The sequence below is a fragment of the Neovison vison genome, chromosome 11 (assembly GCF_020171115.1).
Source record: "Neovison vison isolate M4711 chromosome 11, ASM_NN_V1, whole genome shotgun sequence".
In the NCBI taxonomy this organism is placed as follows: Eukaryota; Metazoa; Chordata; class Mammalia; order Carnivora; family Mustelidae; genus Neogale; species Neogale vison.
This window is the reverse complement of record NC_058101.1, coordinates 191,164,035-191,179,345: the sequence shown is the minus strand read 5'-3', so window position 1 is coordinate 191,179,345 and position 15,311 is coordinate 191,164,035.

Here is a 15,311-nt window from a genome sequence, read left to right as displayed (position 1 = left end):
GCAACATGGGGGCTTAAGTGGGTAGGAGAAGAATCCATGAAACAAGATGGGATAGGGAGGGAGACAAACCATAAGTGACTCTTAATCTCACGAAACAAACTGAGGGTTGCTGGGGGGAGGGGGGTTGGGAGAAGGGGGATAGGGTTATGGACATTGGGGAGGGTATGTGTTTTGGGTAAATTGGAAGGGGAGGTGAACCATGAGAGACTATGGACTCTGAAAAACTATCGGAGGGGTTTGAAGGGGCGGGGGGGTGGGAGGTTGGGGTACCAGGTGGTGGGTATTATAGAGGGCACGGCTTGCATGGAGCACTGGGTGTGGTGAAAAAATAATGAATACTGTTTTTCTGAAAATAAACAAATTGGAAAAAAAAAAAAAGAAGATCCTAAAATGGTTCGATTGGCAAAAAGGACCAATTTATGGATGGAGGTTTTTAAAATTTCAAACATGATTTGAGTAGAATATGTGTATTGTGTAAAACTGTGTAAACATGATTTGTGAAGAATACTATTATATAGAAGCTCTATGTTTTTTAAATCTTAGATTTTTAGTGAATCATATTATCTCATTTAAACCACTGTTAATGTAAACACTTATCAAGGAACTTTTTTGTTCAAGATTGTATGTAGGTGCTACTAACACAAAAAATATAAATGTTATTCCTTGCCCTCAAGGAATGTACAGTCTTTCTCTACAGATAGAACACAGGTGTACTGCATAACAGTACAATGTAATATAAATAGAACACAGATATAGTATTTTAAATAACAGTACAATGTAGTATGCTGAATGTCAAATGAGAGATGAAGAAGTCCATAATAGAAAAATGAAAATCAACCTATACAAAAACTGGATTTAGGGGAGAAAAATATCCAAGTGGAAAGGAACAAAGGCATGTTGGAAGGACCATGGCCGATCCTGTTTGGTGGCAGTGAAATCTTTTGCAGAAAATGATTTAGAGTGATAAAGTTAAGAGAGATAAGTAAGGCTGTTAGTGAGACACTAAGAATTTAGGATTTTCATTTGGATTTTACTCTTAAGAAGAAGCTAATAAAGAAGTATAACCCAAGAGGAACTAGAGGAAAATTAATTTGATTTGGGTATGAATACAAGGATCCAACTGGAGTAATAGAGTGGAAATTAAAGAAGAGAAATCACAAGGAGGATCAAAGGTTAAAATGAAAGAAACCTAAGCCTACTAACAAGGAGATGAACTCAGAAAAGTTTGGTGTCCTTAAACACCCAATAAATTCTTAAGATAATAGGAAAAAAAAACATAAAGGAAAATAAGAAAATATTAAATCTAATTGGGCTACAAAACATATAAATATGGCGCAAACCAAAAAAGCGTCAAAACCAGGCAAATAACATGTCGGATACAGGAAACTCTAAGTGACAAAGCCACACAGACATGGGAACACCCTTGGAAGCTGCAGTGCTCCGGGGAAGAGACCGCAGACAGTGACTTGCATTTTCATGATCCTTAAGCTCGGGACAACCTTATTTCGTGTCCCAACTGACCTCTCTCATGTTTCTCTAAAATAGACTAACTACTCTCACTTCTCAATTAGGAAATTGTCAGGGGTGACATTTGGGTCTGCCCCCACTTGTCAAATCCTTCAGGTTTGAATGCTCTTATTTTTTGGGGTCAGCCTCAAAACAATCGCCCGCTCAGGATTCTGACCTCTTCCATCTAAGCCACCCAGAAGGCAATTATATAATACGGCCCCTGATACAGAGGTCAATTTAGGGTGGAAATCTGTGCCTGAAGTAGAAATCTGTGCTGAAGTGATGGATGCAAAGTATTACAGGAAGGGAGCAAAGGAGTGTCTGAAGTCTTGCACGCCCGGTAGCATCCAAGGAGGGAAACCACAGAAGGAAACAGACTTCTTTACGAAGCAGGAAGTAAAATTCTCTTCCTCGCCTCACTTTCATTTCAACCCCAGAAGTAGCCATGCAGTTTCCTGTATGTTCTTCCTAAAATGCTTTTCAATGAAGAAACTATAAGTAGGTCTACATCAATATTCCTTTTTACACCACTTGCATAACCACACGTAAGAGGGTTTTTGTTGTTGTTGTTGTTGTTGTTTTTAATTTATTTCCAGCGTAACAGTATTCATTGTTTTTGCACCACACCCAGTGCTCCATGCAATCTGTGCCCTCTCCAATACCCACCACCTGGTTCCCCCAGCCTCCCACCCCCGCCCCTTCAACCCCCTCAGATTGTTTTTCAGAGTCCATAGTCTCTCATAGTTCACCTCCCCTTCCAATTTCCCTCAACTCCCTTCTCCTCTCTAACTCCCCATGTCCTCCATGCTATTTGTTATGCTCCACAAATAAGTGAAACCATATGATCATTGACTCTCTCTGCTTGACTTAACATGGACGGGACTGGAAGAGTTTTTGAATCAGAAATTACGAGGCATGTTTGTTGTCATTGGTGTTGTTGTGGGAATACTGTTAGTTGCTGCCCAGAGAGTTTACATCCTCTGTGTGTCCCAACACCATGGGAAGAGTCTATTTCACTAAACTGCTGATTGTATCCTTTAAAAAAAAAAAAAAAAAAATCTTTGCTAATCTGAGAGGTTTTTTAGTGATTTTTGCTGTGAAATTAAACACTTTTAGAGTTATTAGCCACTCAAATTACTAATTCATGTTATAATATGTTGCCTATTCAGGACTTTGAATATTTTTCTATTAATTAGTTTTTGATATTTGCTATAAGTGTTCTCTTATGTTAAGAAAATCAGTTTCAAAAAAAAGAAAATCGGTTTCATTTTTGTATTCTTAACTCTGTTTATGATTTTTCTCCCTACAGTTGTTTCTAATTATGGTCAAAATTACTAAACTTTAATCATGGCTTCTGAGCTAACTGTGAGGCATGGGAAGGCATACATCATGCACATATACCAAATTTCACCAAAGTTATTTTCTATAACTCAGTGATTTTTTTTTCAAACCCTTCATTTATTTATAATTTAGTTTACAGTGGGAGGTAGGAAGAATCTCAACTTAACTTTTGCCAAAAGTGTTAGCCAATATTCTCCAATAATTATTGAATAGTGCATTTTAAATCCCTCTCAAATAACCTGTAAAATTTGGTATTTAATCAAACTGATTTCTCAGCTATCTTGAATAGTTTCAGTTTCACTCATCTGTTTATACCAATCCCAAAGGGTTTAAATTATTATGATATTGTAATAGGTCTTAGTATCTATCTTAACACAGATAGTTTATTATTCTTCTGTTTTAGACATTCTTTGGCAGATCTCATACTCTTATTTTTCCGCATGAACACTAGTAGCATTTGTCAATTTTACAAGAGTTCCTGATACTTTCAAACATGTTATATGCACTTATAAATTGATTTAGGGAGAACTGACATATTAACGCTATTGCACATTTCTATAGATGAATAAGACCTATTTTCCCATTGATTAAAATCTCATTTTTATATTCTAGTTTCACATTAAATTTCTCTCTTGTAAGTCTTCTGTATTTATGTCCAAATAGGCTAAATGTTTATGCCCAGACAGCTGAAATATATTTGCTATTGTAAATGAAACCTTTCCATCCATTACATTTTATAGCTTATTATTACATGCAGACTACTAATTTTTATGTTTTCACCCTTTGTGACCCACCATTTTGTGGAATTCTCTTACTATCTCCATTTGCACATCTATTTCTTGGAATATTTATTTATTTATTTGAAAGAGCGAGCACAAGCAGGGGGAGCAGCAGGCAAAGGGAGAAGGAGAAGCAGGTGTACCACCCAGCTTGGAGCCATTGCGGGGCTTGATGCCAGGACCCTGGGATCATGACCTGAGCCAAATGCAGACTCAACTGACTGAGCCACCCAGGTGCCCTCCTGGATTCTTTATATCAATTATAGCATATCATATGCAAATGATTCCAATAGTTTCTCTTAATTCTTAGTTTTGCAAACATTTTCCTTCTTTTACCTAATTCTGGATTAAAGAAATCCTCGTAATTTTAAACAGTAACCGTGATATAAGTCATCATTCCTGTTTCCAACGTTACTGAGAAACCTTTTGTTTCTCAATTAATCGCCATTTTTTTTTGAGGCCCATATCAGAGGAAGGAAAGGAAGAGGCCCATATCAGAGGAAGGAAACTGTTCTTCATTTCTATTATATGTATTTTTGTAATTCAGAATGTGGTGTTGAATTTTGTCAGATTCATTTATGAATGTATTTAAAAAGTAATCTTTTTCTCCTTTCACCTATTAATCAGGTAAACATCCCATTGATAGATTACCTAACACAAATCCACACTTGCATGCCTAACAAGAACTCCTCGTCATACCAAGATCAGGGTATATCTCTTGTTAGTGCAGTGCTAATTCTGGTTCATATACTTATGATTCTATAGATATCCATAAGCTAGATTAATTCACTTCATTTTATGTACAGTTTTTAAGGTTTTGTGGGCATCTCCTGCTGATCTGTAAAATTATTCTGGGACTTTTACTTTCCTCCAGTTTCCTAGAATAATGTAAATAGCATTGAAGTTCTCTATGCCTCAAAGTTTTTGAGAGAATTAACTCTGAAACTATTGGCCTAGCATGTTTTAGATGCTTATTCTTTGAAAACGCTCCCATTTCTTCCACAGTCATGGATCTCTTTTAAGATCAATTTCAGAGATTTTTATTCTCTTAGAAGTCATCAGTTTCATTCAAGTTTTATATTTATTTGAATAAACTCAGGCAAATTATTCTCTTGTAAGCCCTTTAATTCAGTTTATACATGTGATCGTTCCACCATTCTCATTTCTAATTTACATAGTCTTCTGTTTAAATTCAATTTACTAGTAGTTTTTCTTTTCTTCTCATCCCCACCAAAGAGCTTTTGATTTAACTACCAGAATTTAAAAATATACATATTTAGTTACTACTGGTTTCTGTTTGGTAACTCCCTCTTTTTCCTTTTGTTTCCATTACTTTATTCTTTCTGTTTTCCGTGGGTTCATTCGGTTGCCCTTCCAAGAAGTTCTTTTTTTTTTTTTTTAAGATTTTATTTATTTATGTGACAGACAGAGATTACAAGTAGGCAGAGAGGCAGGCAGAGAGAGAGGGGGGAGGGAGCAGGCTCCCAACTGAGCAGAGAGCCTGAGGCGGGACTTGATTCCAGGACCCTGGGATCATGACCTGAGCCGAAGGCAGAGGCTTTAACCACTGAGCCATCCAGGCACCCCAAGAAGTTCTTGTCTGGAATTTTAATCAACTCCTTGATATTTTTTCTTATTGGCAATATGTGTCTTAAACATGTGGTTTTTAAGTTTTTTCCTGGCATGGCATTCTCAGAAAATGATAATATTTTTATAGCAGACAGGGTAAAGGGAAGGCTGTTTACCACTCAACACCCTGCTTCCTGCTGGAGGTCCTGAGGACTGAAGAGTGAAGATCTCCACACACCTGTGAAACACTTCCCACAAACCAGTTGTTTTGCTCTATTAATAAAATCATGTGGCTCTTGAACGCCATGTTGTATGCGTTCATATATCCAGTACACAACCAGTGAACAACCTCACTAGGAGCCCAAAATACAAAATGGGTCAGAGAAGACTTCCAGGAGCTTTGATATTTAAATGATAATAGTGTGATCTCACCAATTATTGAAAAGTGTACAGAATTGGTCAGGTAGCTTAGCTTCTAGTCCCAGGACTCCATATCTGTATTGTATGTGTGATACACAGTCCTGTCTCAGTTTCCTCAAACTTCACTATAAATATAGAGGATATTTAGAAATTAAAATGACAACAACAAATTGTCATTATTAACTTATATTAAAAGGGCCTCTGAGTATGTATATTTCTATGATCACTGGTGTGTGCTCAATTAATATTCAATGGAATACATTTCCTATCTTAATGGCACAAAAAATAAGCCAACTGACTATTGTTAATTGTTATGTATCACTGATACAGACTTTCCTCAGTTTGAGTGAAATTTTCGTAAATTGTTACATTGAGAAAACTACTACTACAGAAGGATGGAATTGAGCTTTGATTTTCTCCATTTTGAGGTCTGACTGTACTATTATATTTTTCTAAAATATTTTACTTATTTATTTATGTGTGAGAGAGAGAGAGATAGCAAGAGCATGGGGGAGGGGCAGAGGGAGAAGGAAAAACAGACTCCATGCTGAGCCCTGACTCAGGGCTAGATCCCAGGATCCTGAGATCATGACTTGAGACAAAGACAGACACTTAACCGTCTAAGCAACCAACTTGATCTCAGGATCCTTTTTTTTTTTTTTTTTTAAGATTTTATTTATTTAGTTGGTAGAGAGAGAGAGAGAAAGCATGAGCAGGGGGAGAAGAAGAAGGAGAGGGAGAAGCAGACTCACTGCCAGGCAGAGAGACCCAACACAGATCTCTATCCAGGGACCCCAGGATCATGACCTGAGCCAAAGTCTTATGACTGAGCCACCCTGTTCTATAGCAACTTTTAATAAACAAGTTAAAAAACTTGTTAACATTTCTCATAATCAGAAAGGATCAAAAAATCAAACAAACAGACAAACAAACCTACAGGGGCACCTGGGTGGCTCAGTCAGTTAAGCATCTGCCTTCAGCTCTGGTCATGATCCCAGAGTCCTAGGATTGAGCCCCACATTGGGCTCCCTGCTCAGTTGGGAATCTGCTTCTTCTCCTCCCTCTACCTCTTCCTCCACTGCTACCCTGCTCATTCTCTCTCTCTTTCTCTCAAATAAATAAAGTCTTTAAACACACACACAAAGGTAATGGAGTCCTTCAACACATGGCTGCTAAAGTCTTGAAGATTTTTCCTGGTATATATTTGGATGGTCACACAGAATGCCCAGAAAAGAGGATGGGGTCTCCTCTGTTCCAGGGCTTAAAGACACTTGTCATTTTCTGCTAATAAGTCATGAGATATACAATTCACAATCAGCTTAGAAACAAATTAAAATTTACATTTTGAATAATTACATTGGTGATGAATTTTAAAATTTGAGAAGGAATAATGCCAAGTAGAGAATGTGTACTTACTTCAAATATAGTTGAGGATAAAGGGGAAAAATAATACTAGAAAGTTAATCAAAGAATAATAAGACCTTGGTGAGCATGGTTATTTATTTGGAATGAAATACAGGGGATTTAGTAGCAAATTTGAGTAACATTGTGAGATGACCGGACCTAAAGCAGTTCTATGATATAATCAAATAAGAAAAAATGGGAGAAGGTATGAGCTAATTGAGAATGGTGCAATAATAGGTTGGCAAAAAAACCCTACTATTCATCATTAAGTATGAATTTAAGTAAGTACTACTTACTAAATACTAAGTAAGTACTAAGTACTTACCTAAGTACTCATATAAGGTGCCTCGTTAGCGCAGTAGGTAACGCGTCAGTCTCATAAGTACTTATATAGTTGTTGGTAGATTGGGTAAATTAATATATGTGAAACATTTGGGGCACAGAGTAAGTGCTGTGAACATGTCAGCCATTATTACTACTGTTATTGTTGGTGTTAAAGTTGTAAGTGGCATTTTCAGAGTTGTTATGATTATTCTTATAATAGCATTATAATTTAAGGAGCCCATAAAACAATAAATAAATGCCTTTATGGACAAATTTTTACTGTGATGTAACAAAGATAAGAGAAATACATTTTTTCAAGATATTTTTAATATTAAATGTTCCCAAATGAAATAATAATCTTAAAGATAGACATTGTAGTGTTATATAGGGCATTTTACAAATACGTGTCTTGTGAATACTCTCTTTTTTCTGTCTCCTTTCATCTCTCTTGAGGACACAGTGACATTTTCCTGAGTTAATTATTTAGAGTCATTTTATGGTTTTAAAAAATCTAGCATGAGCTGTGAAATCTAGAGTGAATTCATAAAACAAATGGCACATCAGTGAGAATACTGGATGGAGTTAAATTATTACTTTGACATCCAAGAATATATTTCTGTTATTTTGGTCTTTGGAGAGGCAGGTAGGAGGCAGGCCAATTAGATAATTCTTGACTTATCTCTGAACTCTAGAGCTGTTTCCAAAGTCTTGTACAGTATCAGGATTATCCAAAGATTATTAAGAAGATACCTTAGGCTCTAGAGATTTTAGGAGAAACTATAGGCTCATAAAATTATGTTCAAGATGATCACCCGGTAGTTGCTATAAGATCCATGGGTAGAGCTGACCCAGCTGAATGCTGCATGAAAGACATTATTTAAAATACGTGGCTTTCTAAAAAGAGAGCCAAAGAGCCTTCAGTTACTTTCCATCACAAAATTATGGGTCTGTTATTCACACAGTGTCAGCAATGGGCTTCATCAAAGCAGAGCAGATGTGCACATCAGACTCCACAGGACACCTGAGTCTGCTGCCTCTTTGGTGCCTAAGATACAGAGAGCAAAGCAGCATGTCACCAGCCATCATCTTGGTGAGCAAGTTTTGCAAGAGCTGTTAAAGCAACCAGTCCTCTTGTCTCTTCTCTCTCTCTTTGGAGGGTAGGAGGGAGTAGTTAAGATTCGTTTTGAGTATTTCAGAGACAGATCAAAAAGTTCACATCTATTTTGCCAGATTAATGATATGAAATAGCTGTGAATCTTGACCTAGAGAACACGGCTGGAACATAAAACAAAAATCTAGATAAGAAGCAATTAATACTCTGCAACCACTGCCCTGTCTTCTACTCTGTTTCAAATAATGTTTCTATATTTTTTAGTGCCACCACGTTTTCCTGCTAATTCACTGAATGTAAATAAAATGATATTTTGTTTTGGACCTTCTGCTCTTTTCTTGCACCATTTTTCCTAGCAGTCACCCATTCCACTTGCTTCAGGTCTTCCCTGCAGAATAACCTGTTCAAATTAGCTTTGACCTTGATGCTTGAACTCCAGTTTGTGATGTTGTAAAAACATGGCACCAAAATTATTTGACTCTTTTTCAATTGAGACTTAAATATCTCCTCACCCTGACTCTGGGCTCTGTGAGTGCTAGACAGATAAAATCAGTTGAAAAGATACAATGCCAGTTTTGGGGTTCAGGCCTTCAAAATCAACAGTTTCACTTCCCATCTCTTGCTACTCTTGCTCTTGAAATCCAGCCACCATGCCATAAGGAAGCCCAAGCAACCTTTGGGGAGGAAATACAGCTCTTGGCCCACATTCCCAATGGAGCTCCCAGATGACGGCCAACACCTACATACCAGACATGTGAGGGAATTACGTTGATGGGGCCAACACCTACATACCAGACATGTGAGGGAATTACGTTGATGGGGAGGCTTTTAGCCTCAGGGTCAGCTTCCTCAAGTGACACGGTGGAGCAGAAGTAAGATGTCCCTCACAAGTTCTGCTTTACTTGCTGATTCATGAACAAAATAAATAATTGTTTGTATTTGATGCCATCGTTTGGGGGTAGTTTGTTAAATAGCAAAATATAAATGAAACGAGTTCTTACCTGTGAAATCCCTAATTTACCTCCATCTCAAAATCCTTGTCAAATGTCTGTACATCCCATCTTCTCTCAACAGTTCCAATTTTCTCCCCACAAATCCTCAGTTCAAGTCATGAAAACAACTGGTGTGTCTCCACACTTGTCTATAAACTTCTCACATTTTCTTCCTCCCTCACTCTGGCTAATCAATATTCAAATAGACTATCTTCCTTCTCAAAAACTTCCTGATTTCAACATCTTCATTCCCATTACGACTTTAGTCAACCAAGTAGTGTTCTTTTCATTGGAACCAGCACTGTGAGATACAGGTGGGGCCATCTGTGTCCCTGCTTCTGGCCTTTCCTTAGATTCTTCATGCAGTCTGCTTAAGGGTCACCTTCCAAAATCATTGCTTGAAATTACGCAAAGGTTCCCACCAGCTCATTTATTAAGGTCAAGACTTGTTAGCCTGAACTTCCACAATCCACCTCCAGTCATCTTTCTTCCACCATATTCTCTCTCTGCTTTCGTAGACTTTTCCCCAAAGCACCATATTCTTACCCCATAATGGAGCCCACATTGCTCCAGCTCACTTCTTCCATCTTTCTCCAGGGACATATGTACAGTCTTTTTTGCAACTACTCAATCTGTCTTGTAGGATGAAAGTAGTCTTAACATGTAAATAAATGAGAGTGGCTATGTTCCAGTAAAACTTTATTATAATTAAAAAAATGGTGTGGCCAGATTGGGTCTGATCTATAATTCGGAAATGGTGTTAAATATTATGTTTCTAATCATTTCAGAGTTTTGCTTTAGGCAAAAAAGAGGAGCATAAGTTAATTGGAATCAGAATATGTACATTTGTTATCAGCAATAGTTGGCCATACTAAATGTGAAAATTAATTGAGATCAAATGGTCTATTATGTAATTTTTGCCCTAAATCTTACTGAATAAAACAGTCCAGTTATACCTTTGGATAAAAGAATTCTTCAAAATATTACTTAAACTCAAACACAGGTTTACTTCATATACAATATATTCCAACAAGAACTTGGTGAAAATTTTAGTATATTGGATAAAAATGACTTTCAGTCAATTTAAAAAGATAGACTAGATCTTGTTCAGGTTGTTTGGTCTGAGTGACAAGTCCTACTTAATTAAACTGCATTCAACTACTGCTGCTCAATAATACTGGTACAAGAGAAGCCTTGTGGTAAGAAAACAAAGTGTATCACATGAAGTGAAATATTCATAATAAGTACACATGAAAAGTGAAGTAAACTTCACATGAAAGTCCACAGAAACAACTGGCTTATTACTCTTCAAAATATTTTTTTTGGTACTTTATTATTTTTCTCATTCCTAAAGTATCAGCAACTCATTATGTAGTAGTTTAGAACTATACCTAATTCAGCAATATATAAATGCTGTCATTAATTAGAATGCATTTTTTAAAATATCTTATTTATTTATTTGGCAGAGAGAGAGATCACAAGTGGCAGAGCAGCAGGCATAGAGAGGGGGAAAAGCAGGCTCCCTGCTGAGCAGAGAGCCTGATGTGGGGCTTGATCCCAGGACCATGAGATCATGACCTGAGCTGAAGGCAAAGGCTTAACCCACTGAGCCACCCAGGTGCCCCAGAAAGCATTTTTTAAAGAAATGTGACAGCAATCATAGATACATGCTCTTTAAATGAATGTAACTTTAGGGGTACAGATCATGTGATTTTTCTTCTAGATTAGTAGTTCTCAGATAGCCATCCTCATGAATTTTCACGTCATCACTCCATCTATCCAGTGCAATAATATTTCATTCCTACTAAATTTTTATTTCTTCCAATTATAGCTCTATAACAATTCATTAAAATTATTTCGCTTTTAAGAGTAGTGTATTATTTGTTACAAATACACCAGGCATTGTTTACTTCTTAAAGAAAATATTATCTCACTCAACTGGCTTTAATTTATAAATCAAACACAGCAAAATGGAAAAAAAGAATTCAGATTCGGAAGATGAGATTTCAAGCCTCGAATCTGACACTTATTAACTGTGTGATGTTGATCAAATCATAACATCTCTGAATGTCTGTCTTGCCAGCTGGAAAATACAGGAAAGAATATTTGCTCTATTTATGTCTCATTACATTGTGAGGAGCTCATAAGATAATATACTTGTAAACAATCTGCATGCTGAAAATGCTGTGCAAATGTGAGTTACTACCATTATTTCTCCAATTCCCCTCTTAGATAAGAAAAGCCATTTACTAAGTCTGTAATTTAACCACTCAAGAAATAAATGACTGCTTTATCACATTCATAAACAGTAACACGTAACCAGTCAGCTGTGATCAAAGGCCAAGATCTCTAAGTATTAGAACAAATATATGTTCCATCTGTTAGAATAAATGCACAAACTCAATATATAGCACCAGAGACACCTTAGGTATTAATCACTTTGCTCAACATATACATGTGGATTGTATCCTTGAAGAAATATTTGTTGATACCCATTACTCATTTGGCTAAAATGAAATGATTAAATCTATGCTGATTTTCATGAGAGAGAAGAAATCCCCTGTAGTTCATCTTCTTACTTCAGTAGATTTTCATAGAGCACTTTGATATTTAGGAGGGAAAAAAGCCTTCAAATCTCATTGTCCTCTAAATTTTATAAGTTATATACCAGGCTTTATTTATAGAATTGAATAGCTAATACAGAAAAGCACGTAAGGTCAGATATCCAACTAATACAGTTGATTTGGGGGTTTTCTGTTATTGTTGTTTTCTTTCTTTCTTTCTTTCTTTTTTTTTTTTTAGAGATTTTCTAATTTCTGAATGGGGCAAAAAAAGGTGGTGAAAAGTCTTCCAGAGAATATTTTTTATTTAGATACCAAAAAGACTTGAGAGTTTCAAGCTTCTCCTTGGTTTAGCTGGATTCTCTGAGATCTCTGAATGTGGCTTCTAGACAGCAAAGGAAGGAAGAGTAGGAAAGATGTCAGAGACATACTGGGCCGCTTAAAACTGCCTCTCTGGCCTCTGCTAAGAGTCTTCTGTGACTGAGCACTCTGTCCAGCCTTTTCTTTTCTCTGTCCATCCAGGGAGCAGGTTTGTTTAATTTAATTGATTTATTTACTTGTCAGAGCAAGCACAAGTAGGGAGAATGGCAGAGGGAGAAGCAGTCTTACCACTGAGCAAGGAGCCGGATGCGGGGCTCCATCCCAGCACCCTGAGATCATGACCTGAGCCCAAGGCAGATGCTTAACCGACTGAGCCACCCAGGAGCCCCATAGGGAGCAGGATTATGTGCATGTCTCCGTGTGCATGTGTATGTGAGAGAGATGTCACATAGAAGCCACCTGCATGGGTGGGCTCACAGGGTCTTTTCTTGACCCAGGTAGTTAACAGGTCAATCAAAAGTAAGGTTGAGGGGTGCCTGGGTGGCTCAGTGGGTTAAAGCCTCTGCCTACAGCTCAGGTCATGGATCCCAGGGTCCTGGGATCGAGCCCCACATCGAGCTCTCTGCTCAGCAGGGAGCCTGCTTCCCCCTCTCTCTCTGCCTGCCTCTCTGCCTACTTGTGATTTCTGTCTGTCAAATAAATAAATAAAATCTTTAAAAAAAAAAAAAAGTAAGGTTGAGAATCCTGGGTTAGGAGTAGCTTAGATTGGGATGGGAGTAAAATCTCTATTCTGTCCAATCTGCTATGCAGGAGAAAACTTTGAAAAAGGCACCCAAGAAACTAAGCTTTCTATATTATGACAGGTTATTACCCCATGTGACAGCCTGCAGATCAGCTCCAAATAGTTAGAAATCCATGCCTTTAAGTAATAAGGTATGTGCTGCTGTGGTACTGGCTTTTTAAAGGAGTGAAGAGATGTTCCAGATAAAATAATGTACGTCATACACAGAACATCTCTGAAATTTTATTCTTAACAGAGGTTTTCTAAATTACAAAGTGGACATTTTCTCCCAGTTCATTGCTATTTGTGTAGTAGGCACTCTGTCGGAAAATTACACTAGGCAATAAATTATGATTTGGTCTTTTTTTCAGAAGTACATTTTATTTATGCTTTAGTCCTTACCCTCTTTTAAGGACGTAATGAACCATCTAACACTCTAAATATAGCACAACTGATAGAAAGAGCAATGAACATTAAAAATATTTATACGGTAGCAAATAGCTTAAAATAGCAAATAATTCCTTTCAAAATCCTTTAGTTTTCTATTATGAAAGGTCCATGCGTGAGGAAATTGGGTCGAAATATTTTTAGGTCAGATGACAGCTCAATTCCCCTCCCGAGTAGCTCTGTCTTCAGTAATATGGCTCCTTCCGCATTTTTCTCAGATACGACGCATTCTATCCTGCGCAGAAATTTCTTCTCTCCCTGTGCTTCTAGTTCCTTCATTCCCCATCACTGCTACACTTACATGATCGCCATCTAGCCTTATATTCTTCTAAGAATGCCTCATGATCCTGAGGAAGGGTTAATAAATAAATACGTGAATGGCGGCGCCTGGGTGGCTCAGTGGGTTAAGCCTCTGCCTTCGGCTCCGGTCATGATCCCAGCGTCCTGGGATCGAGCCCCGCATCCGGTTCTCTGCTCAGCGGGGAGCCTGCTTCCCGCCTCTCTCTGCCTGCCTCTCTGCCTACTCGTGATCTCTGTCTGTCAAATAAATAAAATAAAATCTAATAAATAAATAAATAATAAAAGCAAGCTTGTAGATTAAAAAAAAAAAAAAATCCTATGCCGTTGTTTGAGATTGTCCTATTAGAAAAACCGCATCTGAGCATATTTAAATTGTGACAAAAATTTCTCACGTAACTATGCTTGAGTTTTCTTTCGTAAGACTGCTCTATTTAGATGTTTTCTCTCCAAATCTTATATGTATAGCATTTAACCTCGACACCAGCAAATACATTTCAGCTCGAGGCTGTATTTTCCTCACTATTCCAACTAGATTTATTGATTGCTTTAAGTGGTTTAATACCTACTGTTATCAAAGATTTTCTTTTAAAGTGGCACTAACTTTCAGATTAAAAAAAAAAAAAAGCTTATCTTTTCTTTTCAATTTACCAGATGTTACAGTCACTACAGTGATAATGTTAGCAATCTGGTATTAAGGTTTAAAAATCTCGTCTTGTGATGTAATAGATAGGGGCTTTTATAAAGGCTCCATTATCCCCCCCGAGAAAATAAATTGACATGCTAGGCCTATCACCCGTGCTTTTGGTCTACCTCACAAAACTGTTATCTCTTTCATTTCAACTAGATAGTAACAAAATTTTCAAAGAACGGTTTTGTTGATTTTCCCAATTCTCTCAAACTTTGCAATATTAAATCACTGTCCCATTTGCATATGAATACCTTGTAACAGTATTTCTTTTTAAAGATACTGTGGTAGCTATCAGCCCTGGGAATTAGTCCAAATAACAGCCTCTGAAGATGGCCTTCTTTGGTATCTAATCAAAAGCATCAACGCCATGACAGCAGCCCTGCTGGGAATCTTGTCAGATTTCATTTATATAAACACATTGGATAAGTGAGCCAATGGACAGTGGTTTCAAATAACCACTTTCTCTGCTTTTTCACTGGGTTACCACAATGAGCTTCACTGAATGGATGATGCAATTTAATTTTACCCTTTCAGCCTACTGGGAACTGTTCTCTCAAAGGACTGTCTGAAGTTATACTTCGTGGCTTTACAAACCAGTATTGTCTAAAGAAAGATCTGCATTCACCCTTACTCCAGTTGACGATACCATATACTCTCCTTCCCGGGTCTTTCCAATTTGTTCTAGGAAGCTACAACAAGTGACATTTCTTTTAAACCCAGAGGATACATTGGCTCCAGGCATAGGACTTTCAACACATTCTAGG